This window comes from Heterocephalus glaber, unplaced genomic scaffold, assembly GCF_053883595.1.
Source record: "Heterocephalus glaber isolate CG9 unplaced genomic scaffold, H.glaber_assembly_v1.0 deba00000676, whole genome shotgun sequence".
In the NCBI taxonomy this organism is placed as follows: domain Eukaryota; kingdom Metazoa; phylum Chordata; class Mammalia; order Rodentia; family Bathyergidae; genus Heterocephalus; species Heterocephalus glaber.
This window is the reverse complement of record NW_028258156.1, coordinates 6,324,800-6,352,656: the sequence shown is the minus strand read 5'-3', so window position 1 is coordinate 6,352,656 and position 27,857 is coordinate 6,324,800.

The window sequence follows — 27,857 nt, the reverse complement described above, 5'->3', positions numbered from 1 at the left end:
TTTCTTCTTTTTCTACTGTTTTAAAGTTTATATTTTTCTCTTTTTTCTTTCTTTTCTCTTTTCTTTCTCTCTCTTTCTCTTCCTCATTCCCTTGCTGTTCAGCATTGTTTTTTTATCTCCCTTTGTGTTCCTGTTCTGGCCCTAATTCATATTTCTTCTTTATTTTTCTTTTCTTCTCTTTCCTTTTCTCACTGGTGTCCTCTGGCCTCACTACTAACCTTCCCCTATCCTTCTACCTACCTATCTCTCCCTACTTAACTCCTTCTAAATCCCCATCCCAAAGGGTAAAGTTGCTGTAGAGAAGAGTTTATCCACTATAAAGATATGTTGGGTTGGTCCTTGATTTTGATTTAATTCACACAGTTAAAGGTAATAGATTAATAACTACCACAAATTGTCATTTTCTTTTTTTTCCCCATTAAATTTATTGGTACATTTTAGGTATAAAATACAGTTACATTCATCATTGGGATCCTGTACCATTACATGAGGATCTTGGTTCTTATTTTTTTCCCCTTCCCTTGCCCTCCCTTCAAGCCCTCCACCCTTCCCTATTTGCAAAGACCTTGTTTCCATTTTTTTCCTCTTCTTATATTTTTTCCTTTCCCTTTTTTCCCTTCCCCTACCCCTCCCAATTCCCCTGCTCTTTTAGACCTTTTCTTCCTGTTACACAATATCAGTTACACATTTTTAAAATTACAATATTAAGATCTAGGAGACATTACCACAGATTTTACAGAATTTAAAAGGATATAGAAAGCATATTACAAAAATCTTTTTTGAAATATATTTGACAACTTCAAAAAGTAACTTGGAAGACAAATTAATGAAACTAACTCTGGAGGAAATATAAAATTTGAATAGCATCTATTAAAGAAAGTATATTTCTAGCTTAAAAACCTACCTGTATGACAACAGCAGGCTCATAAACATTTTAACTGATAAATTATATCAAACAATTAAAGCAGAAAAAAGAAGGAACATTTCTCCCCTCATTTGAGGAACTCAACATTGTGCTAATCCTAAAACTGGATAAAGATAATAGAAGAAAAAGTTATGAACATAGATAGAAATTTGTTTAACAAAACAAACTATTGGAAATCAGATCTGGCAGTATGTAGAAAATGTTTTTGTTATAGGGATGGCAATATTGGTTCAGCATTGGAAGATCCACCCCCAAAAGTCATCATTTTAACAGAGGAAAGGAGAAAGCCATATGATCCTGTCACTAGTTGGAGAAAAAGTATTGGACTAAATTCTACAGCTGTACATGGTAAAAGCTATCAGGAGACTAGAAGTAGAACAGAAACTTCTCAACAGATTAAAGACATGTACTCCATACTTCCAGAGAGAATGCCTTATATGAATGGAGAAGACATAATGCTTTCTCCTTAAGGTGGGGAACAAGGGCAGATATGCTTACTCTTTATCTGTCCACTAAACTTTGAAACTTAGTCCCCACCAAAATAGTCTGGCAATAAAATGACACAACTAGGATAGGATTGGTGTGGCAGAAGCAAAATCTTTATATGTAGATGAAATGATCATCTACAGAGAAAATACTAAGAAATCTCTAGGAGCCCCTAGAACTTGTACTTGAATTTAGCAGGATTAGAAAACACAAGGTATATATAAAAATTCAGGTCTGTGTATACTTGCTATAAATGAAGAATTGGATATTGAAATTTAAAAGTTATGTAGGAGTACAAATGACCTAGAAAAGTTAAAAACAAAAACAAAAACAAAAACAGTGTTGGAAGATGTTTAGTACCTAATTTTAAGACTTCTTCTAAAGCTACAGTAATCAAGGCAGTGTTGGTGTAAGGAAAGACATATAGGTCATTTGAATAAAACAGAGACTCTAGAAATAGAACCACACATATATGGTCCACTGAGTTTTGAAAGATTATTTAATATTAGCATTTTATAGACTATAAACTCAATTCAAGAGCTGAGGGAGAGATACTGTGTTCAGCAAATGGCACTAGAACACCTGGTATCCATATATAAAAAATTAACCTCAACCCTTTTTTTCCATACATGAAAATAACTTGAAGTATAAAACTTTAAGAAGAAATTATAAGGGAAAATATTTATGAATTCAGGGTAGACAAGAACTACCTAGGATACAAAAAACATGATGTGTAAAAGAAAAAAAATTGATAAATGAGATTCCATCAAAATTTAGAAGTTTAAATGACATCGTTAAAATGAAAAGTAGTCCTTAAACAGACCATATTTACAGTACATGTAAACTATGAGCAGAATATATAAAGAATTCTTAGAGCTCATTAATAGACAACACAATTGAAAAGTAGACATAAGAAGATGATAAATAGCCAGTATAGCACAAGGAATGGTGTGCAACTCTAGAATCAGAAAAATACTAATCAGTACAATGATGAGATTGAATTATACACTCATTAGGGAGCTGAAGTTAAAAGTTTTAAAAGCCTTGTCATGACTTTTTCTTTTTGTTGGATTCTCCCCCTTTGCATTTAATTTGTCATGCAGTGGATTCATTCTGCTGGGTTTCCTGGGGTTGTGATCCTCATTGTCTTTTCCTAGGGTATTGTCTAAAATTTGTTGGAGTGCCGGTTTGGTATTCATGGAGTTCCTGAGGTGCTCTTTATCATGAAAGTATCTTATTTCTCCATCAATTTTGAAAGATAGTTTTGCAGGGTACATCAATCTGGGTTGGAGGCTGTTTTCCTTTAGGGCTTGAAAGAAATCACTCCATGCTCTTCTTGCCTTGAGGTTTTGCATTGAGAAGTCTGCTGTGATTCTGATGGGCTTTCCTTTGTATGTGATTTGTTTCTTTTCTCTGACTGCTTGTAGAATTTTGTCCTTCTGTTGGATTTCTGGAATCCTAACTATTATATGCCTATGTGTGGATTTGTTTTGATCAAGGCAAGCTGGAGTCCTATATGCCTCACTTATCTGTATGTCAAGTTCTTTTCCCCTGCTTGGGAAGTTTTCTACCATCACTTCTGTGAACAGTTTTTTTATGTCATCTGCACTCTCTCCTCTTTCTTCATTGACTCCAATCAGTCTTATGTTATTCTTCTTTGCATTGTCTAGCAGCTGCTGGATTGATTTCTTGTGTTCCCTTACAATTTTAAAGCAGTTTTTCTTTTCCTCCTGACTAATTGCAGTCTTATCTTCTATATGTGAAATTCTATCCTCACATTGGTTCATTCTGCTGTGCAGACTTTTGATGGAGTTTTTAATCTCCTGGAAATCTGTTTGCATCTGTTTTATGGATTCCATTTGTTTCCTATGTTGGGATTCCATCATGTTCCTCAGATCCTCTATTTTTTTATCTGTGTCCTCTCTAGATTTATTAATCATGTCTTGCACTATGAGCACAATCTCTGCTGTTATGTGAGAAATTATTTCTGATTTCATTTTCCCCCAGATCCTCTTTTGTTGCCAGTTCAGAGTCCAGGTGGTTGAGTATCAGATTGTTCCATCTCATTTCCCTTTGGGGTTGCTGTAGGTGATCTGGAAGTCTGTTTTTGAGGCTTGTTTTTGTGTCTTCTCATTTCCACGGGGGGGGGTGGGGGTGTGCTTCTGGTGCCCACGTGGCTCACCTTCTCTGCCCTAGGAACTTGGGATGGCAGCAGGAGAGCTTCCTTCCGGGTGCTGGGACTGGCTCAGCTTCTCTGCCCTAGGGGAGCTTCCTTTTAGATGCTGGGACTGGCTGAGCTTCTCTGCCCTAGGACCCTGCAATGGAAGCGGGGAGCTTTCTTCCAGGTGCTGGGACCAGCTCACCTTCTCTGCCCTAGGAGCCTGGGATAGAGGCAGGGAGCTTCCTTCTGGGTCCTGGGACCAGATCACCTTCTCTGCCCTAGGAGCCTGGGATGGCGGTGGGGGAGCTTCCTTCCAAGTGCTGGGACTGGCTGAGCTTTTCTGCCCTAGGAGCCTGGGATGGAGGAGGGGAGCTTCCTTCTGGGTGCTGGCTAGAAGGGTGTATCCAAATTGTCATTTTCTAAGAGGTACTTGATGCTATTGTGTTGCTGATTGTATCACTTGGGCTATGGTGTGGTGATTGATTTAATTAGTTGTCCTTCCTGGTATAACGAAAATGAGATAGCCTCAGAGTTATTAGAGACTCAAAACCTAAAGTCCCGCTATATCTGGAAGATACCTCTGAGAAGCAATCATTCTATAAGGGTTCTAAATACATCAACAGGGGCGGGGGTTTAGCTCAGTGGTTCCACCACCTGCCCCACAAGTCCAAAGACACAAGTTCGATCCCCAATACCAAAAAAACCCCTAAATACATCAACAATGATACTTATAATAAACAACATCAAAGTATCAACCCAGGAATTAAACCAAGGACAGTACCAAAAACAAAAATGAGAAGGCATTTAAGCAAGGCACAGACTCAGACTTCCACCCCACAAAAGGCAAACTTTGGGGGAAACAAGGTGGAAAAGCCTGATAATCAACCACCTGGACACCCTGAACTGATAGCACAGGAAGTAACAAAACACATGAATAAGGCTGTAGAAAAATTCAAAACAGAAATAATTTCCCAGATAACTACAGAGATAGTGAGCAGAGTGCAAGACATGATTAGAGGCTCTAGAACAGAAGCAGATAAAAATATAGATGAGCTCAGAAACATGCTGGAAGCCATGAATGCCCAGCATAAGAAAGAAATGGAAACCATGATCAACCAACATAAGAAAGAAATGGAATCCATGAAACAGACTCAAACAGACATTCAGAAGATTAAAAACTCTATTGAAAGGATGCACAGCAGATTAAGGGAAACTGAAGATAGAATATCAGACACAGAAGACAGGATTTCAGTTAAGGACCATGAAAACAGAGATCTCTTAAAAATAGTAAGAGACCATGAGAAATCAATCCAGCAGCTGCTAGATATTGGAAAGAAGAATAACCAAAGGCTGATAGGAGTCCACAAAAAAACAGGGGAAAGTACAATTGACATAAGAAAAACTGTTCACAGAAGTAATAGTAGAAAACTTCCTAGACAGAGGTGGAAAAATGGACATACAGATAAGTGAGGCATATAGAACTCCAACTAGCCATGATCAAAAAAATCTATACCTAGACATATAATAGTCAAGATCCCAGACACCCAATAGAAGAACAAAAACCTGCAGGCAATTAGAGAAAAGAAACAAATCATCTACAGAGGAAAGCCCATAAGAATCACGGCAGACTTCTCCACACAAACCCTCAAATCAAGGAGAACCTGTAGTGAAGTATTTCAAGCCCTAAAAGAAAATAACTTCCAACCTAGACTGTTGTATCCTGCAAAATTATCTTTCAAAATTGATGGGGAAATTGGATACTCCCATGACAAAGAACACCTGAGAAATTTCATGAACACCAAACCAGCACTCCAAACAATTCTAAGCAATATCCTAGAAAAAGACAATGAAGGTCACAACTCCATGAGGCCCAACAGAGGGAAGCCAGCAGGCAAGGTAAGAAACTAATGGGAAAGGGGGAAAAAAATAAGAAATAAAAGAGCCAACAACAGCAAAACATCATGACAAGGATGAGTCAATATCTATCAATTATAACTCTCAATGTTAATGGCCTAAATTCACCAATCCAAAGAAATAGACTGACAGAATGGGTTAAGAAGCAAAATCCAGCAATAAGCTGTATACAAGAAACACACCTAACTCAAAAAGAAATTCATACACTGAAAGTAAAAGGATGGAAAACAGTTCTTCACATGACAGGAACCCAGAAAAAAGCAAGGGTAGCAATCTTATTTGCAGACAAAGTAGATTTCAAACCAAAACTAATTAAGAGAGACAAAGATGGTCACTATATCCTTGTGAAGGGAACAATCCAAGAGGAAGAGATGACAATCCTAAATATATATGCACCAAATACGAATGCCCCAACTCTATAAAACAAATAGTAATGGACATGAGAAATTAAATAAGCACTAATACAATTGTAATGGGGGCCCTCAGTAGCCCACTATCACAAATAGACAGGTCATCTAGACAAAAAATTAACAACGAAATTCTAGAACTGAAACAAGCTATTGAACAAATGGACTTAATAGTTGTTTACCTAGTGTTCCACCCCACAAAATCAGAATACACATTCTTTTCCGCTGCACATGGGTCATTCTCCAACATAGACCACATGCTAGCTCATAGGACATGCCTAAGTAAATATAAAAGAATTGAAGTTACCCCCTTATCAGACCATAGTGCAATAAAATTGGAGGTCAATAACATAAGAAACCGCGAAAGTCCCACAAACACATGGAAATTGAATACCACCCTCCTGAACAACCAATGGATCACAGAGGAAATTAAAGAAGAAATTAGACAGTTTCTACAAGTAAATGACAATGCCAGTACAACACACAGGAATCTATGGGACACAATGAAAGCAGTTCTATGTAGGAAATTCATAGCAGTGAATACCCATAGTAAGAAAACAGAGAGAACTCAGTTAAATAACCTAATGCAGAATCTCAAGCTCCTAGAAAAGGAAGAGCATAACAAACCCATATCTCATACAAGAGAGGAAATTATAAAAATCATAGCAGAAATCAATGCAATGGAGACTAAGAGAATGATACAAAAAAATTAATGAATCAAAGAGTTGGTTTTTCGAAAGAATAAATAAAATTGATAAACCTTTAGCCTACCTTATCAAAAAAAGGAAAGAAAAGGCTCAAATCCATGCTTTTAAGAATGAAAAAGGTGAAGTCACAACAGATCCAGCAGAAATCCAGAGGATCATCAATACCTACTTCGAGAACCTGTACTCTAATAAAATGGAAAACACAGAAGAAATGGACAGATTCCTAGATACATATGAATTGCCAAAGTTAAATGAAGAAGATATAGAAATTTTAACACCCCAATTACAATGAGTGGAATTGAAAATGTAATAAAAAATTTACCAACAAAGAAAAGTCCAGGTCCTGATGGCTTCACTGCTGAATTCTACAAGACATTTAAAGAACTATCACCATTACTCTTTAAACTCATCAAGGAAATTGAAAGGGAAGCAAGACTTCCAAATTCATTCCTGGAAGCCAGTGTTACTTTGATTCCAAAACCATGGGAAGTCCCAACCCAAAAAGGGAACTACAGACCAATTTCCCTAATGAACATAGATGCAAAAATCCTCAACAATATACTGGCAAACAGAATACAGAGGGTCATCGAGAAGATCATACATCTTGACCAAGTCAGAATTGTCCCAAGGATGCAGGGATGGTTCAACATACATAAAACAATAAATGTAATACACTATATTAACAGAACCAGGGACGAAAACCATATGATCATCTCAATAGATGCAGAAAAAGCATTCGACAAAATCCAACACTCATTCATGATAAAAATCCTACAGAAAATTGGAATAGAAGGTCTTTATCTCAACCTGATTAGGGCTATCTATGAAAAACCAACAGCCAACATCATATTAAATGGTCAAAAACTGAAAATTTTCACGCTAAAATCAGGAACAAGACAAGGATGCCCACTATCACCACTCCTGTTCAATGCAGTTCTGGAATCATTAGCCACAGAAATTAGAAATGAAAAAGAAATAAAAGGAATAAAGATAGGAAAGGAAGAAGTTAAACTGTCATTATTTGCTGGTGATATGATGCTTTACCTAGAAGACCCAAAAAACTGAGCCAAAAGACTTCTAGACCTAATTGACAGATTCAGTAGAGTAGCTGGATACAAGGTTAACACTCAAACAATTGCCTTCTTGAACACAAATAGCAGAGTCACTGAGAGGGAAATTCAGGAAACAATTCCTTTTACAATAGCCTTCAAAAAAATGAAATATCTTGGAATCAACCACACAAAGGAAGTAAAAGACCTCTACACTGAAAAATACAGCACTCTGAAGAAGGAGATCAAGGAGGGTATAAGAAATGGAAAGACATCCCTTGTTCCTGGGTAGGAAGAACCAATATAATGAAAATGGCCATACTTCCAAAACTACTATATAGATTCAATGCAATGCCAATTGAAATTCCAACAATATACTTCACAGAACTAGAGAAAACAACCCAAAAATTCATTTGGAAGCAGAAGAGAACTGGAATAGAAAAAGCAATTCTGGACAACAGAGACATGGCTGAGGGTAACACAATCCCCAATTTGAAACTATATTACAAAGCCACTGTGATAAAAACAGCATGGTACTGGCAAAGAAACAGACTTGAGCATCAGTGGAATAGATTAGAAGATGCAGAAACAACTCCAGACATACTCAGTCACCTCATCTTTGACAAAGGGGCCAACCACCCTCACCAGAGGAAAGATACCGTCTTTAATAAATGGTGTTGGAAAAACTGGATTTCAACCTGCCAAAGATTAAAAGTAGACCCATACCTATCACCATGCACTAAACTAATATCAAAGTGGATTAAAATCTAAATATTAAGACAGAAACATTAAACTTTGTGGAAGAGAAGTTAGGTAGAAGTCTTGGAGACATTGGCATAGGAAAAGACTTTATGACTATAACCTCAGTAGCACGGGAACAAGCACAAAGAATCAACAAGTGGAGTCTCATCTTATTAAAAAGCTTCTGCGCTGCAAAAGAAACCACCAACAGAGCTAAGAAACAACCTACAATGTGGGAAAAATTTTTTAGCAGATGTACCTCAGACAAAGAACAACTATCTAGAATATATAAAGAATTGAAAAAAATGAGACCACCCCCCATATTCAAAGACCCAATTCAGAAATGGGCATCTGAAATGAACAGACATTTCTCAGATAAAGAAGTAAAAGAAGCAAATAAACATATGAAAAATTGTTCAACATCACTGGTCATTAAAGAGATGCAAATGAAAACAACACTGAGATTCCACTTCACCCCAGAAAGAATGGCTGCTATCAATAAATCAACCAGTAACAAATGGTGGTGGGGGTGTGGGGAGAAAGGAACCCTTCTCCATTGTTGGTTGGGAGTACAGACTGGTGCAACCACTGTGGAAATCAGTATGGAGATACCTCAAAGAAGTAGGGCTACAGGTCCCATTTGATCCAGCTATTCACCTGCTGGGTATCTACCCCAAAGAATTAAAAGAATCATACCACAGAGATATATGTGCACCTATGTTTATAGCAGCTCAGTTTGTAATAGTGAAAGCTTGGAAACAGCCCAAGTGCCCATCAACTGGAAACTGGATAAAGAAGATGTGTGTTTTTTTTTTTTATTAAATGGAGTACTACTCAACCATAAAAAACGAAAACCTAGAGACATTTATATCTAAATGGATGCATATTGAGGCCATACTCTTAAGTGAATTAAATAGGACACACGTATATAAATACCAAATAGTTTTTCTAGTGTGAGAAACTGAAAGTGCAAATAAGGATTCAAATGATTAAAATGAATAATTGATAATTTGAAATAGGAAGGAAAGGTCTAAAGGTCTAGGGATGATGGGAGGCGAAGGGAAAAAAAGGGAAAGGAAAAATTATAAGAAAAGAAAAAAATGGAAATGAATTCTATGTAAATAGGGAAGGGTGAAGGGAGTGAAGGGCATACAGGTAATGGGAAAAAAATAAGAACCAAGATACATCATGTACAGGTACAAGCACCCAATGATAAATGTAAAAGTATTGTATACCTAAAATGTACCAATAAAAGAATTTAAAGAAAAGAAAATCTGACTCATAAATTCCTTAACTTTCATTCAACTTGTTACAATATCAATAGTTTGTTCCTATTATCCCTGACTGCTATTAATGGTGCATAGGTATCACACTTAGCCATTCACCCACTGGAGGACATTTGGGTAGTTTCCTGGTTTTGGATATTGTGAATAAAACTGCTAAGAGTATTTGAGTACACGTTTCTGAGTAAAAATAAGTTTTTATTTTGTTGGAGTATATAGGAAAGAAAGTATTTTTTGAGTTGTGTGGTCAATTTTCAGTTTTGAAAGGAAAATGTCAAACTTTCTACATTGTCTGTAGTATTTTATATTCCCACCAGTCATGTATAAATGATCCAATTTTTCCACATCATTCCTAGCATTTGGTGTTATCACTATTTTTTATTTTAGCTATTCCGATAGGTGTCTAATGAGACGTCATTGTTCTTTTAAATTTTCATTTCTCTAATGGGTAGTGATATTAGCCTCCTTTTTGTCCCTATTTACTGTAATAAAATTATATATCTTCTTTTATGAAATATTTGTGCATAGCTTTTGCCTTTTTTCTAATCAGATTGTTTATTTCTTTATATACTGTAGATATTATTTCTTTTTCAGATATGTGATTTGTAAATATTATTTTCCAGGCTGTAGCTTTTTTGTATTCTTAACAGAGTCTTTTGAAGAGCCAAAGAGTTTAATGTTGTTTATGCCCAACTTAGCAGTTTTTTCTTTAATGGATCAGTGATTTTGTTTCCAATAAAACAACGACAGACTAATAGAACTTGAAGGGACTTTATAAAGATTCTCCAGGATAGTGTACTGTGAATTTTATTATTTTTACACTTTATTTTGAAGTAATTATATAGATTTACAAGAAGTTATAGAAATAGTATGTACATAGTCCATCTAGTTTCTTATGTATCTTAGCTACTTTTCTTTTTGCTGAGACAAAATGCTCAACATCCAAAGTTAAAGCAGGGAGGATTTATTTGGCTCACAATTTAGAAGTTTTAGTCCATAGTCAGCTGGCTCCAAGGCAGGCATGCCAGAGGTTCATCACAGAGGAGAAATAGTCCACAGCAAGCAGGCATGCCAGAACACACTAACTCTCTTTCGGTCTCTTGTATTTTATAAAGGCTACCTGTCCCAGGGCAGGTGTAGCACTCACACCTTTAATCCTAGCTAGAACTATGCCAAACAAATCCATGGTCTGATTTATTAATTGCACACCCTTGATCCCAGCACCACACACTCTAGATCTAGCCACTTCTGAAAAGTCCCCTCTATAACTGCATGAGGCTTTGTGGGGAGACATTTAGACATAAGCCATAGCACCATGGATTATGTCTTACATGATTTTAGTACAACACCTTAACCAGAAAGTTGATGTTGGTACAACATATGTATAATTATATGTCTCAAGAATGCAACCCCATTTACAATAGCTACAAAATATATCTAGGAATAGATTTAACCAAAGAATTGAAAGATCTCTACAATGAAAATTTTTGATGGGATATTTTCTTTTTGGTACTGGGGATTGAACTCGGGACCTTGTGCTTGCGAGGTAGGTGCTGGAACCACTGAGCTAAATCCCTCGCCCAAAAATTTTTGAAATATTGATGAGAGAAATTAAACAGGATACAGACACACACAGATACACCAGACACACACACACACACACACACACACACACACACACAGAGAAAGAAAAGACATCCCTTATAGTAAGGAACCACAAAAATTCCTAAGTAGCTAGATCAATTTTGAACAAAAAGAACAAACTTAAAGGCTTTGTAGTAATACAGTGTAATACTAGTGTAATACTGCCTGACATCAAAATACACTACAAAGTTGCAGCAACCAGAACAGCATAGTATTGTCATAAAAACAGACATATAGACAATGGAATAGAATAGAGATCCTAGAAATAAAATCACATCTACATCCAGCTGATATTCAACAAAGATTCTAATGACAGCCTTTTCAATAAATGGTGCTAGACAGTTTGTAATAGCTAAAGCTTGGAAACAGACCAAGTGCCCATCAACTGGAAACTGGATAAAGAAGATGTGGTTTTTTTATAAAATGGAGTACTACTCAGCCATAAAGAATGAGAAACTAGAGTCATTTATAGCTAAATGGATGCATATTGAGGCCATACTCTTAAGTGAAATAAATAGGACACACATGTGTAAATACCGAATAGTTTCTCTAGTGTGAGAAACTGATAGTGTAAACAAGGGTTAAAATGATTAAAATGAATAATTGATAATTTGAAATAGGAAAAAAGGTCCAAAGACAAAGGAGTGAAGGGAGGGGAAGGGGAAAGGAAAAGAGGGAAAGGAAAAACTATGAGAAAAGAAAGAAAAAATGGAAACAAAGTCTATGTAAATAGGGAAGGGTGGAGGGGTGAAGGGCACACAGGTAATGGGGAAAAAATAAAGAACCAAGATACATCATGTGCAGGTACAAGCACCCAATGATAAATGTAAATGTAATGTATACCTAAAATGTACCAATAAAAGAATTTAAGCAAAAAAATAAATAAATAAGTGGTGCTAGAAAATTGGATATCCATATACAGAAGAATGAAACTAAATCTTCATCTCTCAACAGTTATAAAATCATCTCTGAATGGATTAAAGACTTAAATGTAAGACCTGAACTATGAAACTACTAGAAGAAAACATAAGAGAAATACTCTGGGACACTGGAGTGGCAAGAAATTTGTTTTTTACAAGACATCAAAACCATAAGAAATAAAATAAAAACAGATAAGTAGAATTACATAAAACTAAAAACTTTCTGCACAACAAGAAAACAATCATTAGAGTGAAGAGATAACCTACAAATGGGAGAAAATATTTGTACCATTTATAGAATATACATATGATAAAGGATTAATAGCCAGAACTTCAAAAATTCAATAGCAAACAAACAACAAATAACCTGATTAAAAATGGGCAATAGAACTAACAGAAATTTCTTAAAATAATATTTACAAATACCCAATAGTTATATGAAAAAATGCTCAATCTCACTAAACATCAGGGAAATGCAACTTAAATCTACAATGAGGGCCAGGGATTTAGCTCAGTGGTTTGGCCACCTGCTGCACAAGTGCAAGGACCCTAGTTTGATCCCCGGTACCAAAAAAAAAAAAAAAAAAAGGAACCCACAATGAGATTCCACCTCAACTTAGTAAGAATGGCTATTACTAAGAAGACTAAAGATAAAAGGTGCTGGTGATGATGTGGAAAAAGGAAACTGATGCACACTCACAATGGGAATGTAAATTAGTACAGCCATTTTGGAAAATGGTATGTAGAGTTCTCAAAAATTAAAGATAGAACTACCATATGATGCAGCAATCCCATCCAAAGGAAATCAAGTCAATTTATCAAAGAGACATCTGGACTCCCATGTTCACTGCAACACTATTCACAATAGTCATGAAAGTGAAACAGTCTAAGTGTCTGTCAGCTAATGAATGGATACACAATGAAATGCTATTCAATAACAACAAAAAAATAATGAAATCCTGCCATTTGTGGCAACTTGGATGGAACTGGAGATCATTCTGTGAAGTGGAAATAAACCAGGTACAAAAGAAAAGTATAATAGGATCTCATTCAGGTGTAAAATCTAAAAAAGTTGATCTTATAGAAGTTGAAAGCGGAATGATATTTACCAGAGAATGAGGTGAAGAAAGAAGGGGGAGAAAGGGACAGGGGAAGGTTAGTTAATGGGTATGACATTACAGTTAGGAGTAAGAAGTTCTGGCATGCTGTTGCAGAGTCAGGTGACTAGATATAACAATATATTGCAAAATACTATATATTTCAAAAAAGCTAAAAGAGAGGATTGAATGTTCTCACCATAGAGAAATATGTGTTTGAGAAGATGGATAAAACATTACATGATGTACACATATATTGAAACATTGCATGGTACGCCATCAGTGGATACAGTTTTAATATTTTTATGTATCAGTTAAAATGAAATTTAACAACTGAAAAGAGAGACATGGTAAACATGAGATGTATGGGGCTGCTTCTGGCATAACACTGCAGACTGTTGTATGGTAAACTATTTTTATAAGTAGTGTATTAGTCACTTGCCTGGGATAAAATATCTGACACCTGCAACTTAAAGGAGAGGTTTATTTTGACTATGCTTCAGAGGGTTCAGTCCATGGTTGGCTTGCTGCAAGGCAGAAACAGCATGGTAGAAAGGGATGGTGGAAGCTGCTCAATTTATGGTAGCCAGGAAATAGAGGGAAAGAAGAGAGGGGCCAGGGATAAGAATACATTCTTCCAGGTCACACCCTTAGTGATCCAACTCCTCTGATCAAGCTCCAGCTCCAATGAATCAGTCCATAGAAACAATGCCCACCTTCCCAAAGCCTCATCACATGAAACTTCCAGGGGACATTTTAGATCTAATCCATAAGAAGTAGAAAGAATGTACTCTAAAAGAGTGATGAAATGTGTAGCAAATAAATGCATAAACCAGCAACATAACTTATATCATTATTAAGTATCATGTATTATACATGACTATATGTGCTATATGTCTATATGACTAGCAGTGCAGTAGGTTTGTTTACAAATAATATGATGTGCTATAATTCTATGATGCAACTAGGCAATAGGAATATCTCAGCTGTGTTGTAATCTTATGGATTACAACAAAATGTTGTACATTTTGTCCATCATTGACTGATAAAGTGGCATTTGAGTAGAGCATTTCAAGAGGGGAAAGGAATGGGTGATAACAAAAATCTTGAGATGGGGGATGTTTAATAGGTCTTCAAGGCACAGTGTGAACTGGTGAAGACTTTGGACTATATCTTGGAGAATGGGAAGCTGTTGTATAATTGAGAGTAAAGTAGGGGCACAGACTGATCCTTTTGGCCCCAGCCTTACCACTTTTTTCAGCCTCAGCAGTAGCAATCATTTCCACCCTGATTTACGGCAAGTATCTTACTGCAGGTTAGTGTGACCTACCTAGGGTCCTGCCCCAAAGCTACTCTGAACCTGTGGTATGGGACACCCTTCAGACTCATACATGTACATACCCTTGAAACAATGTTTTATCACTGAAAGCTAGTCTTTCTCTCCCTTTCCTTTCCCTAAAGGCATTGCCATAGGCATTAATGACAGTCCTCACAAGGTTCCCCTGGAATACAGCATTTTCTTGTAGTGACAGTATCTCTTTCCAGTTCCAATACTCATACTTCATTTTTGTTCCCTAAGACTATGTATGCAAATAAAATGGAGGCTTTTGTCTCATATTTTACTGTTAGAGGCCTCAGGCACATATGAACAGGTGTTAGGAGAATCTTTCTGGCTTCTGGACAGTTAATTGGTTGGGGAGGGAGGAAAGCAAGAGGGAAGTAGGAAGAGCAGTTAGCCCTAATTCAGTTCTCCAAGGAGAGGTGGCAGTGGCAAATGTGCTTGGGTTATGGACCTTCTGGAGGTAGTGTCCACAGGATTTGCTAATAGACTGGGTGTGAGGTCAAAGGTGATCCCCAATGTTCAGCTGAGCTGCAAGAGAATGAAGTTGCCATTGACCTTGGCAGGAGCTAGTGTGGGGGACATGGCTCAGGACAGTTAGGCTTGAAAATCCCAGTAAGCATTTGAATATATATTCCTTATGTTACAAATATGAAAATGAAGGTCAAGGAAGATGAAAATTGCTTGTTCAATGTTGTATCAGTAAGAAACAAAATAAAAACAAGAAGAAAAAGAGGCAAAACAAATCCCTACATCTATATTTCTATATTTACATATATCCTAAGTGTTTTGCTTCCTCTGTTATCTGACTCAAAGGTGTTTGACAAAAATTCTTCTTATTGAAAAGTCTTCTGGAGTAAGTACATGCTATGGATCTGAAGCAACACTAGGGACATACATGCCAGGAGAGGAAAGGAAGGCTGGGGAGTCCAAGGGGCAGTCATCTCAGCTGCCATTTTGTGTCCTCTGAGCTTCCTTTGATTATTAAATTACTACTTATTCTTCAGAAAAGCTAGGAGCTGGTAGTTTAGAACCCTTGGTTCCACTAAGGGTAAAGAAAGGAAGTCAGAAAGGCTGAGTGACCTGACTGGACTGCATAATTACATGGCTAAGTAAGCTAACTATCCTGGAGTGTCCCGTCTGTCACTCTCACCCTCTCCCACATGCATGAATGTTCCAGTGGACACATGGCCATTTTCAGGGGTTCTTCTCAGCATGGTCTGGGAACCTGCATCCTGAAGCTCCTCATACTGTATCTTCCAGAGACTTTCTAAGGAGGGTATGTGTGAGCTACCATGGAGCCCAGCACTCAGGGCTGAGAGGGATGTTGTCCACAGACATTTCTAAACTATGATTCTTCTGTATGTAAGTTGCAACTAATATGGCAGAAGATCCTTTCATTACAGTGGCATTAACTGAAAAAGTGAGTCACTCACTGGCCCAAGGCCAAGGTTAGCTGTCAGGTGCATGAAAGCTGAGAAGGGAAGATAATGCATTTTCCTCTCCAGAGAGAAGAGAAAACATGTTCTCCACTTTCATCTATATCAAAGTTATCAAAAAACATTTGTCTGAGCTTAAAAAACTGAATTTAAACTGTAAAGAGCATTTACTGGCTTTTTTATTTTTGGGAAAATGGGCATTTTAAAACTTTTGTTCAGTAAAGTGTTAGGTATCTTTGTTCTGTGGCTTACCTCTTTGAATTTCCTGCCCTATATTAAATGCTTATATGATACGAATGAAAATTTAAAATCACACTGAAGTTTAATTATGACAATAGTGTAAATACAGTGTTGATGAATGGTCGGCACACACATAAGAATGAATTGTTTTATAAACCTGTAAGAACTGAGATCCTGGGACCATGCTAGAAAATATCTAAGAAGGTGATTGGTTTTGCAGGTGTGGTAAAATCCTAAGCACAAGGAAAAGATGAAACAAAGAGATGAAGTAGATAATGGAAGGGAAGAAATTCATTTTAACATTTTTAAATTCAAACAATTAGGAAAAATATAGCACCCTGATAAATCCTCCCAATACAGGGATTAAACACTAGGTTATTTTTGGTTTTTGTTGTTGTTGTTGTTGTTGAGCAAAAATGCATAGCTTGTGTAAAGGTTTAAAAAATATCAATAATCATTATGCCCTTGGTTGTCTCCAAATGGACCTATGTGACTTGGTTCCCATGCCACTACCTTTCCATGATGTGGAGTTTGGCCACTGATGATCTTATTTGTAAAAAAAAAAAAAGTAGATATTGACTGAATTCATAGGGAGATGGAAATATACATGGATATTCTGTAAATATCTTAGAATAACAAATATTTCAATTTGGGAAGTTAACACTGGTCACTGTCAGGGGTGGGATGGAAATCGTGCCTTGTCCAACATGGAGAATTTGATATGGGTATGCACTGGCCAGGCAGACCATCTGCTTCTCCTCTCTTCCTCTCTTCCTCATTGTCCATGTCAGTATTGTCTTTAGAGGTTTTGGTGGGTATTTCCTCCTTACTACTTAGATGCATATTATAACTGTTGATAACTGATCAATGTTGATACTTTTTATTTTCCAGTCCTGTCACCCTCCTAACCTCATCATCATGTCATAAAAAGGGGGAGTGTCATTTTCTGTATTTTATACATGAAGGACTTACAGTGTGTTGGGTTAACACCCTTGTACCTGATCTTCCTCTTTCCGAGACTCTGCTACCAATTCACTTCTTTTCTTTCATTAATTTCTTTGCCTGATCACAGCTACTTTTATAGTTTCCATCGATGATGCCCATATCTCTAACTATTGAAAGACACTAAAAAAATACTAACAAACTAGGTGCTGAGGACACAAAAGTGAATAACACACTGTCTCCCGGCAGCTGTCAGTGTGCCAGCTGTCCTTTAGATGTCTTGGCTGGGGAGTCTAAAATAGCAAGGTGGAACTTGGGTCTGAGTTTGGTTTGTGAGGAGGAGGTGAGTCTTCCAGGCTGCTGTACCACCACCCCCAGTGTCAAGGAACAGAGGTGCCTCCAGCCCTGAGGAGAAGCCTTCTGGTCCTTCGTACCACTGCCCCCAGTGCTGAGGAGTAGAGCCATCCCCAGCACTGAGGAGGAGGTGAGCTGTATGGGCACCAGCAGCACCCCTCCCCCTGAAATGAGACGACACGTAAACAAGCCTCAAAAACAGACTTCCACATCACCTAAAGCAACCTCAAAGGGAATCAAGATGGAACAATCTGATACTCAACCACCTGGACTCCCTGAACTGGCAACAAAAGAGGATCTGGAAAAAATGATATCAGAAATAATTTCTCACATAACAGCAGAGATTGTGCCCATAGTGCAAGACATGATTAATAAATCTAGAGAGGACACAGATAAAAAAAATAGAGGAGATGAGGAACTTGATGGAATCCCAACATAGGAAACAGATGGAATCCATAAAACAGATGAAAACAGATTTCCAGGAGATTAAAAACTCAATAGAAAGTTTACACCGCAGAATGAACCAATGTGAGGACAGAATTTCAGATATAGAAGATAAGGTTGCAATTAGTGACCAGGAAAAGAAAAATTTCTTTAAAATAGTAAGGGACCAGACAAACTAAAGTCACCTAAGTCTGTCTTCTAAATTGTTGGACTACTACTTCTCTTACTTCTTCTCTGCTTAGGTATCATTTTATTACACCCTCCAATGTTTTGGTTCTCAGCAACAATGCTAAAGCTTGGATCTTAAAGATAAATAACTCTATTACTACTTAGGCATTTGGACCTTGGACATTGGAATAGTGACTTCAATTTTTGAAGTCCAAGGTCTTCATCTTCACAGGGTATTAAAATGATCAACCATGAATACATGAAAGTCGTGTAGCACAATGTCTGAAAATAACTGATGGCTGTAAAAGGCAGTTTCCTCACCGTCTTTTTAGCCTTGGCCAGAAATATTCTTGATCTAATGGTTGATTCCCTTCAGAAGAATACCTAACAAGTTCTCCTTCCCCAAACATACAGTGTAACATGCACCCTAAAGAACATCTGCAGCATGGAGGAAAGTCCTGGGTGTAATCATCGTGTACTTGAGATTAACATTTCATGTCATTACAGCTACAGGTTTTTCTGATTTCAATTATGTCGCTAAACAACTGTGTCATCTCAAACAACCTCACTGGCTTTTATTTCTATTTTGAAAAAATATATGGCTACTCGATGATCCAAAATTCCTTGTACATCTAAAATAAAACCAATAAAATTATATTCAGTTCTTGGGGTTTAATAGCAGAAAAAAAATAGTAAGGGACCATGAGAAATCAATCCAGCAGCTGCTAGATGAAGCAAAGAAGAATAACATAAGACTGATTGGAGTCAATGAAGAAAGAGGAGAGCATGCAGACAACATAAAAAAACTGTTCACCGAAGTAATGACAGAAAGCTTCCCAAGCAGGGGAAAAGAGCTTGACATACAGATAAGTGAGGCATATAGGACTCCAACTAGCCTTGATCAAAAAAAAAAAATGTACACATAGGCATATAATAGTTAAGATTCCAGAAATCCAACTGAAGAACAAAATTCTACAAGCAGTTAGAGAAAAGAAACAAATCACATGTAAAGGAAAGCCCATCAGAATCACAGCAGACTTCTCAGCATCTCAGCTGTGGTATTCAATAGGTGTGTAAAAGTCAGCTTGCCCGAAGAAAGCTCACTACCCTTCTCTGCAAACCCTCTCCTCTATTACTCATCCAGGAATCCAGTGTTGAAGTCTTCACTTTTCCCTCTACCTAAGTCCTTCTGATAATTCCTTCTAAGTGTCTCTGGGACACATATGGTAATACGTCCCACTGGACCAACCCACCAGGGGTAGCCAGCAGGAATGATACTGGGTGATACAATCCAGCCAGCACAGTCTCTCAGAATTTGGAACAGATCAAGGAAGGGCAGAGATTGGATCTAGAGGTGGGGCAAATGGAGAAGAGTTAGGTGCCAGATTTTGTACTTAATATTCTTCCTTACATCATTTTCCCCCAGACTGGAAATTTGATAGGGTGGGTTGAATTTAATGTTCTGCAACTGAAAGAGAGGCAGAACAATGTTGAGACCTCCTTCTTAGGAATATAGATTTTCCAGTCTTCTTTCCTGGCACCTTTCCCAGTCACTGATGGATAAATCCATAGTTAACTGCCTCAGTTTTAAATACATACATTTAAATTCCATTTCCTTTGAGCACTATAAGTGGTTCCTTGGAGGCTAAAAAGCATTAACATTCTTCTCAAGGTTTTTTTTTTCTTTCTCTTTTTTCCATCTCACAAATAGTCAAAGAAGAATTACTTAGAGATCCTTCAGGGGAATCTAGATGTAAGACTTAAATTTCCTTATGGGATAGAAGCTTGTTAACTGTATGGAACAGAGTTGTTCTGGTTCCTGAATCTCATGCTGGAACAGGTTATAAAAAGAAAACTATAGTAGTTGGAGGAAAAGTGGAGCAGAATGACCCACATTTTTAAAATTTATGTTTTAAAACAATTTAAGTTTTACTGTAAAAAAATTGTAATTTACATAGATGGTATTATAGCTTTCATATTATTCATAAACTTGATTTTTAATTTAATGCCTTTATAAGATTTATTCTTATGGATATATAGATAAATCTGTTCACTTAAACAACTATGTAGTATTCTAGTGTATGAATTAAGTGTTTACATCTACACGCTATTCTGATGGACAAATTATGTTTTCGCCAGCTTTTCACAAGTATATACAGTGCTGCAGTAAACACTCTTACTCGTGGTTGCTTGGGCAAAGATGGGGATTCAGTGGATAGCTAGGAAAAATAGATGATTAGAGTGGGCAGCTAGCAATGCAAACTGCTGTTTGTAGACTCAACATTCACTGAGCACTTGCTCTGTGTGTGACATTGTCATAGAATAAAGGAAAAATTGAGAGGAGTGAAGAAGGCATAATCCTTGCCCTTAATGAGTATGCACTTGTTGAATGAGATATTAATATAGAATAATTGGGATTCAACATGAGTTTACATCATGGCTACTATAACAGAAATATGACTGGGGTAGGCAGGGAAGAGAATGTGATAAACTTCCAGGGTAAACCTGGTAATGCTCTAGAGGAAGAAACTGCTTGGCCTGGCCAGGGGAGATGTAGTAAGGAAATGAGTGGAGCTGAGCTACTGAAGGCAGGGTCAACAGCACAGATAGTCATGATGCATGAAAATCAAGACACATCCAAAGAGCTCAGTCCAGGGGATACAAATCAAATGAGAAAGATCTTAGGAATGCTGTGAACATTGTAGTCCATTAGTCTTCTCTGTGGTCTAGTATGCTATCATCTAAAACTTACCACCAAAGTCATGTCAGCTCTTTCTTAGAATCATCTTATAGCCATGCTTTTGTTTTAAAAAATTTCTTCCATAGGTCTAATTTGTTACTGTCTCTGTTTTATGTATTTACATTAGGTTTCCATCATTTCTTTTTGGAATAACGTGAGTTAAAAACAGTAGCAATAAATAAGCACTTAAATAAAAAGAATAAGACTTTAGACCACTGAATTTGCACTAAATTGTACCAGTCTTTACCTTTTTCCTGCAGTTGTTGTCATAGTGTGTAATGTACTAGTAATAAGTGTTGTCAATCGCTTCCATTACATTCATTAAATGAGGCTTAAGCTCATTACCATCCAGCTTTCACTACATTATTCTTGCTGTTTCTACAACCATGGTGCTCAAGTGAATCTTCATTCACTTTCACTTTCTCTTCATTCATAGAGAATGAGTTTGGTGCAAAATTAAATGCCAAAGATCAAAAGCTGATTGGTTCAGAATTGATTTACCAATGAATGCATTGTTAAAGACTGGAGATAGTTTTAGATTTATGGATATTCACTTGGGTTTTACTGTGGCAGAAGTTACTATCATCTCCAAGTACTTACTATCCTCTTGTCTTTTAGAATTACACTTCCCTCTGTGGGTTTTAGTAGTGCACGTGGGTGCTCCAGCATGGCCATTGTAACTGAGCAGAAGTTATGTTTACAACTTCTAGGACCTGTCTTCCTCCTGACCTTGGAAGTGATGATGGCTGGAATGCCTGACACAGAGATGGGTGAGCACGTGCAGAACAGGTGAGCTGCTCTTCCAGCTTGGATACCTGAGAGTGTGCATGGAGTGGAGGCTGTCCACAGCCCTGGAATGTCCACCTATTTCTGGTCTGTTGTAGAGATAAATTTCTGTCTTATTTGAGCCAGGAAATTTTCGAGCTGTTTTGTTAGTAGCTTAAGCTAGACCCCAACTATGACTGGTTAAGATAGTGTTTGTTTTTTGAAAAGATGAACTCTTGATATTTGATTATAGATGAAGATTTCAGGATAGCAAGTATTAAATTTCTAGCAGTTTTGTCCCCATCCAATTTGAATACCTTTTAGTGAGATTTATTTTCATTTTCTCAAATTCCACACCAAGCCTTACTTTTTTACATCTGCTGAATTCATGCATTTAAATTATCCTTCTGGCTCCCGTGGACATTTGAGTTTGTTATTCCTGGGGATAATCCATGCAAACTTTTTGGAAGCTGAAAACTCTCATTTATTATCCCCCTAAGATCATAAGCAGGGTTTCTATAGCATCCTATGGGCTGCACTTGATAACATAGATAAGATCAGATCACTCACTGATATTCACCTGTGTCCTGAGAATAATTGTCAGGAATACTGTGTGGCTGAGGCTATCTTGATATTGGATAACCACGCCAGATCTAGCTTCCTGGGGGAAGCAGATAAGAAAACAAATTTAGTGAGGCTCAAAGAGGATGAAAATAAAATGTGTCACAATGTAGGAAGCAGAAGAGCCTTGAGGTTTCTCTTCACTTGTCACGACATTTAATGGGATACTGGTTAATGAAGTCTGAGAACTCAGATACTTCAGCCCCAGTTTCAAGTGAAATTTTTCAAAAATTGATTTTATAATTTATAAAGAAAAAGAAGTGACTTTTTCTTCAATGTTTCTATTTATCTTGCCTCGTGTCCCCATATTGTACAAAGAACTATGGATATGAAGAAAACCCTGGGCAGACAGTGGCTGACAAGACCCAAGGAGTCTGATGGTTCTATTATGGGAAATAATATGGGTAGCAGTCAAGCTGGGGGTTCTTAGATGACTGATCTGGACATGGGACTATAAGCTGTGAAGTACAGAAGCTAAATGTTGAAGTGCAAGATGCAGGTTATAAAATAACCTAAAGTGGAGTTCAATAAAACAACTGGGGCTTCAGTCTCTGGGGAAATACAACTAAGAAACTAGCAATCAAAATGCCAGAACAGCAAAGCCCATCAGTGTGGATATCTGCCTTTCTTTAGGAGACCAATGTGCCCAGAGAGGGGACCACCTCAGGCTGGAGTGGTGCAAAATAGGCTGAAGGATTGATATAATCTAGAACAGCATTTCTCAACATTTGTCCCAGGATCACCAGGCATGTTTATTCAAAATGCAGATTTTAGCCCCCCACCTAAAAATGAATTGATTAAAATTTCCTGGGACCAAGAGCCAGGAGTTGCATTTTTAATGAGTCCCCCCTGGCGATTTTTAAATCAGTAACAAGTATGTGAAAAGAGGCTGGTCAGAAAGCAATAAGCTGCTCTGAGGCTTTAACATGTTGCTAACATTTATAGGATTTCTGATATGTTGCAAGCATGGTACTTAGTCTTAGGATACAATTATGATGATGAAAATGACAATGGGGGTCAGAAAAATCAAATGAAGAATTTCAATAAAATATGGTAAAAGGTTCTATAGTAAATACAGGTAGGAGATGCTATAGGGCCCTGGCTGTAGATGATGGGGAACGATTACAGAACAGGTAATGTTTGAACAGGGTATTAACAAAGGAGAGTTTTCCAAATAAAGAAGAGACACTTCCAGCGTGTAGTAAGTGGACGTGATGGGACCTTAAAGGAAGCAGCTGGGCAGTGAAAATGGTCTCACAGAAGAAAGAATGTATTCTTAGCTAGGTGTGGTGCTGCATCCCTATAATCACAGCACTTGGAAGGCTGAGGCAGGAGGATCATTGCAAGTTTGAGGCCTACCTGGGCTACATAGTGAGTTGAAGGCCAGCCTGAGCTACATAGACTTCGTCTCAAAAAAATAAAAAATAAAAATAAAGGATGTATTTTTACCATCTTGGACTAATCCAAAGAGCCAGGTGGCTGGGTGAGTCTTCGGAGGACTTGTGGAACCTGGTGGCAGAGGTGCTCTGGGGCCTGCTTGTTTCTGCACCATGAGCATAGCATGAGTGAGTGAAGTAGACAGAGCCTGCTGTTGCCTCACGCCTGTCAGTCTGGATGAGGAGGCAGTAAACCAATGCGGAGAATTTTCAAGAACTGGTAATGGCTGTGAAGAGGACAAAATAGGAAATATTCTGTGGGGGGGAGGGGCGGATATAGTCAGCTGATAACTTGGAATAAACCCTCTCCCCTAGAACAAAATCAAAAAAGAGAGTATATGGGGAGGCTGATAAGATAGGGAACCCACAGGGGAAATGGAAAACCAGAGAGGTAAGCAAAGGGTCTTCATATTCTGGCAAACGTGAACATGGGAAGGCAAGCAGAGGTCAAAGCTCAAGTCTAGCCAGGGGTAGATTCTAGATGACTTCCAGTGGCTGTGATTACCAACAGGGGTGCTGCCTGTCCTCCTGCAGGCTCTGTTTCTATTCAGCTCATCCTTCTGGCTATCCATTGTCCAACCAGTAAATACTTTTTTTTTTTTTCAAATTGGTCACTATCAGTTTCTTCGCTTTCAACCAAAGATCCCTTATCAGCATATTCATATTCATATTTTTCTTCTTATTTTGAAATTCTTTTGAACTTAGAGAAACCTAAAAGAAGAGTACAAAGAATCATTTGTGAGCAAGTTCAGACCTGATAGCATCACCCTGGAATATTTTAGTATGTATTTACTATATTATAATATTTTCCCCATAGACACAATGCACATCAAAATCAGGAAATTACTATTGACTCATTACTACCACCCAATCTTCAGACCAATTCAAGTTTCATTAATTATCCTTCATAACACAGAGACCAGTCTGAGGTCATGTCTTATATTTACTATTATGTCTCTAATCTCCTTCAGTCTGGGATAGATTCTTACTCTTTCTCTGGCTACTATGACCTTGACACTTCAGAAGATTTCAGGACAATTGTGAGATTATGTAAATATTCTGTTTCTCATTAAACTTTTTCCCACCAATTTCCCCAAAGCAGGATTTAGGAAATCTGAGTCACAAGACCCTTTCTTGTGCAAATTTCTTCAGCAAAGCAAAATGAATTGACAAATATCACTCTGAAGGAATAGTAAGGAAAAAAAATTTTAGTGAATGAAAATAGGACATGGAAATTAGTGACACAGTACCCACTGTTAATAATCTAAGGCATGCAATTAGTATTTTTTGATTTAGTAGGATATCTTTTATACTTTAATTCAAGAGTAAAAACCCCAAAATTTCCATTAGATCATTTCCACTTTAATCATTGCCCCATTTCTGTTTCCTTATTAGTTTCTCAAATGTAAACTTACCTGCTATTGTATTTCTCAAGAATTTAACTCTCTTGCTTGGAATTGAATACTCTGGTAACCAAGGCACAAATTATATCTGTCATGAAGATGGCAACCTGCAACCAGATGAACTTAAACCTTCATACTATCTGATCATTTTATGGTCCATGTACAAATCTCTACCTCATCAGTCTTCTCAAGGTTGCCTTTAAGTCTCAAGTGAGTCCCTGAGTCTCAAGCTAATTCTCTAAGGAGTCAGTCCTGAATAATTCTAAGAAGTGTAATCTTTGCAAAGTGGCTGGCTCCAGAAAATCTTATCATGCAGTAATATCCCATGAGAACACCTAATAGAATTATGGTTGGTGAATTAATCCACTTTTCTTTCATAAATGGTAACATATTTAAAGAGTTAATTTCATCGCTTACATTTTAATGTTTGTTTCTGCTTAAATATTTGACACTACATTTATACATAGTGGAATTCCTAACAGCTTAATTTTACTCCATTTTTCTGTCTCATAAAAGGAGAGCTGTACTATTTAGGAAAAAAAAAAGAGTTTAGTTGCTTAACTCTTTCCAAGGACTGTCTAGGAATCAAAATGATATATTTCTAATTAGCAGCTACTTTATCTCCATTATTTTTCTAGTGAGAGAAAATGTAGAAATATGTTAGCATTTAAAATGTAGCTGTTTTAGCCAAAATTATGAGTACTGTATTTTGAATGTTTTACATAGGTACTTTAAAAAAATCTCTACATGTCTCACAGTGCTTCAGAATCTGTAAATATAAAACTGGTCCAGAAATAAAGTATATTTTAAAAAGTGCTTCAGATGACTCTGTAAGAAAAATGAAAACATAATGGTCAAGAAAAAATATCATGCCAACAGATTCAGGAAGAAATTGAGACAATAAATTTAAAAAAAAATCTCAGAAACTGCAAGAAAGGTATAACAGGGGAATTAAAGATTAGAGGAATGTTACTTCCTCGACTATGAATCAATCACATACCTGGCCACAATGCCCCCAACATGCTAAAAGGATAAAATGTAAGGAAAGGACCTGAGACATTGTGTAGGTCAGCCCTATGTTATGAAACCAAAGGAAACTGAAGCCAGAGAGATGGAAGACCTTGGCTGAGGTGGTTCCAGAGGCTGGGTCTTGGCTTTGAAGCAGTCATCTTCCCTGGGCCCCTCTCTGTCTCCTCAGGGAGGCTCTTCAGATCTCATGGTTACCTAACATTATTAATTTTGTTTTTTGGAGCTCATGAAGTATCTTTAGTTCAAAAAGATCAAGGGATAATCCATGTGAATTTTGGACTAAAGTTGCTTAACTGTAAACCAGGAACTGAAATGAATAGTGAAGGAAGGGCCTCTGTGGGGACTGGGATAAGAGTGAAGAGGTGGGAGAAGGGCATACTGGGTGTGTGTGTGTGTGTGTGTGTGTGCGCGTGTGCGCGAATGTTCCAAAACTAAGATAATGTGAGATGGAGGATGTATTTTTGTATTTTTGCAGTCATTGGGTATCCTTTCTTTTAACTAGTAAGTTTTTATTTAATGAAACAAGTCTTGCCTTGATGCATTAAATAACAATGATTATAATCATGATAGCCATTGATTAATTTTATGTTCATTGTATGCTAATTAAAATGTTAGTACAGTCACATCTTCCTCTTTTTTGTACTTTCCTTTTCACAAACAAACAAAAACTAGGGGAAGAGGGCAGGGACAGGATTTTTATCAACAAATGAAGCCAGAGAAGATTAAAAGCTAAGCAGGATGTAGTAATTCTGAATTCCCTTCTGAACTTTCTGACTGCAACCAGTGTATACATATTTTGAATTCTTTTTCCATTATTTCATATCAGTTTTCCACAGCTGGACACAGTCCACGAGGTTATTTATGGTATATTGCTACACTGATAGATGCCCTTGCAGTAATGAATACCAGTTCCATCAACTGGTTTTGCACTGTTTCACATTCACAATCTACTGATACCTCTGCTAGGAACTTCTTTATGCAACTGACTTTTGGCTATCTTTTAGGTTAACTCCTTAGGATGTATCCTACAAAGTAATATTGTGAAGTATTGTACATAAACACCTTCTAGCTCTTTTCTCATATTGCCATATTGCTCTTCTAAAGTGAATAACTTACGATGTCAACAGTAATAATTGTATTTTTACACAGACATTATGAACATCAGTGCTTATCTATATTTATTCTAACAGGTGTATAATACTTTCTCTAAACTGGAAATTTGCATTTCTGAATTGTTAGTGAGGTAATACATTTTTTACAATATGTATTTTTAGCATGTATTTCCTCTTTACTGAATCTCCCCAATTATAGAATAATGTCTTACATATTTTTACCATTTATTGAATGCTAAACTTTGCATTTATTACCTTCTCCTCATTCTGTTGCATTTCTACTTATTTAAATAGACTTTGTCATATTTTGTTTTCATTGTTACAATTATACAAATATCCATCTTTTCTCTGATGACATCCTCAATATTTTCATGATTTAGAATGTTTTTTCCTCTCTTCAGAAATTCCATATGTTTTCTTCAATTTTATTTTCATTCTTAAGCACTGAAGCATGAATTCCACCCAGCTGGAATTTACATCAGTATGTTGTA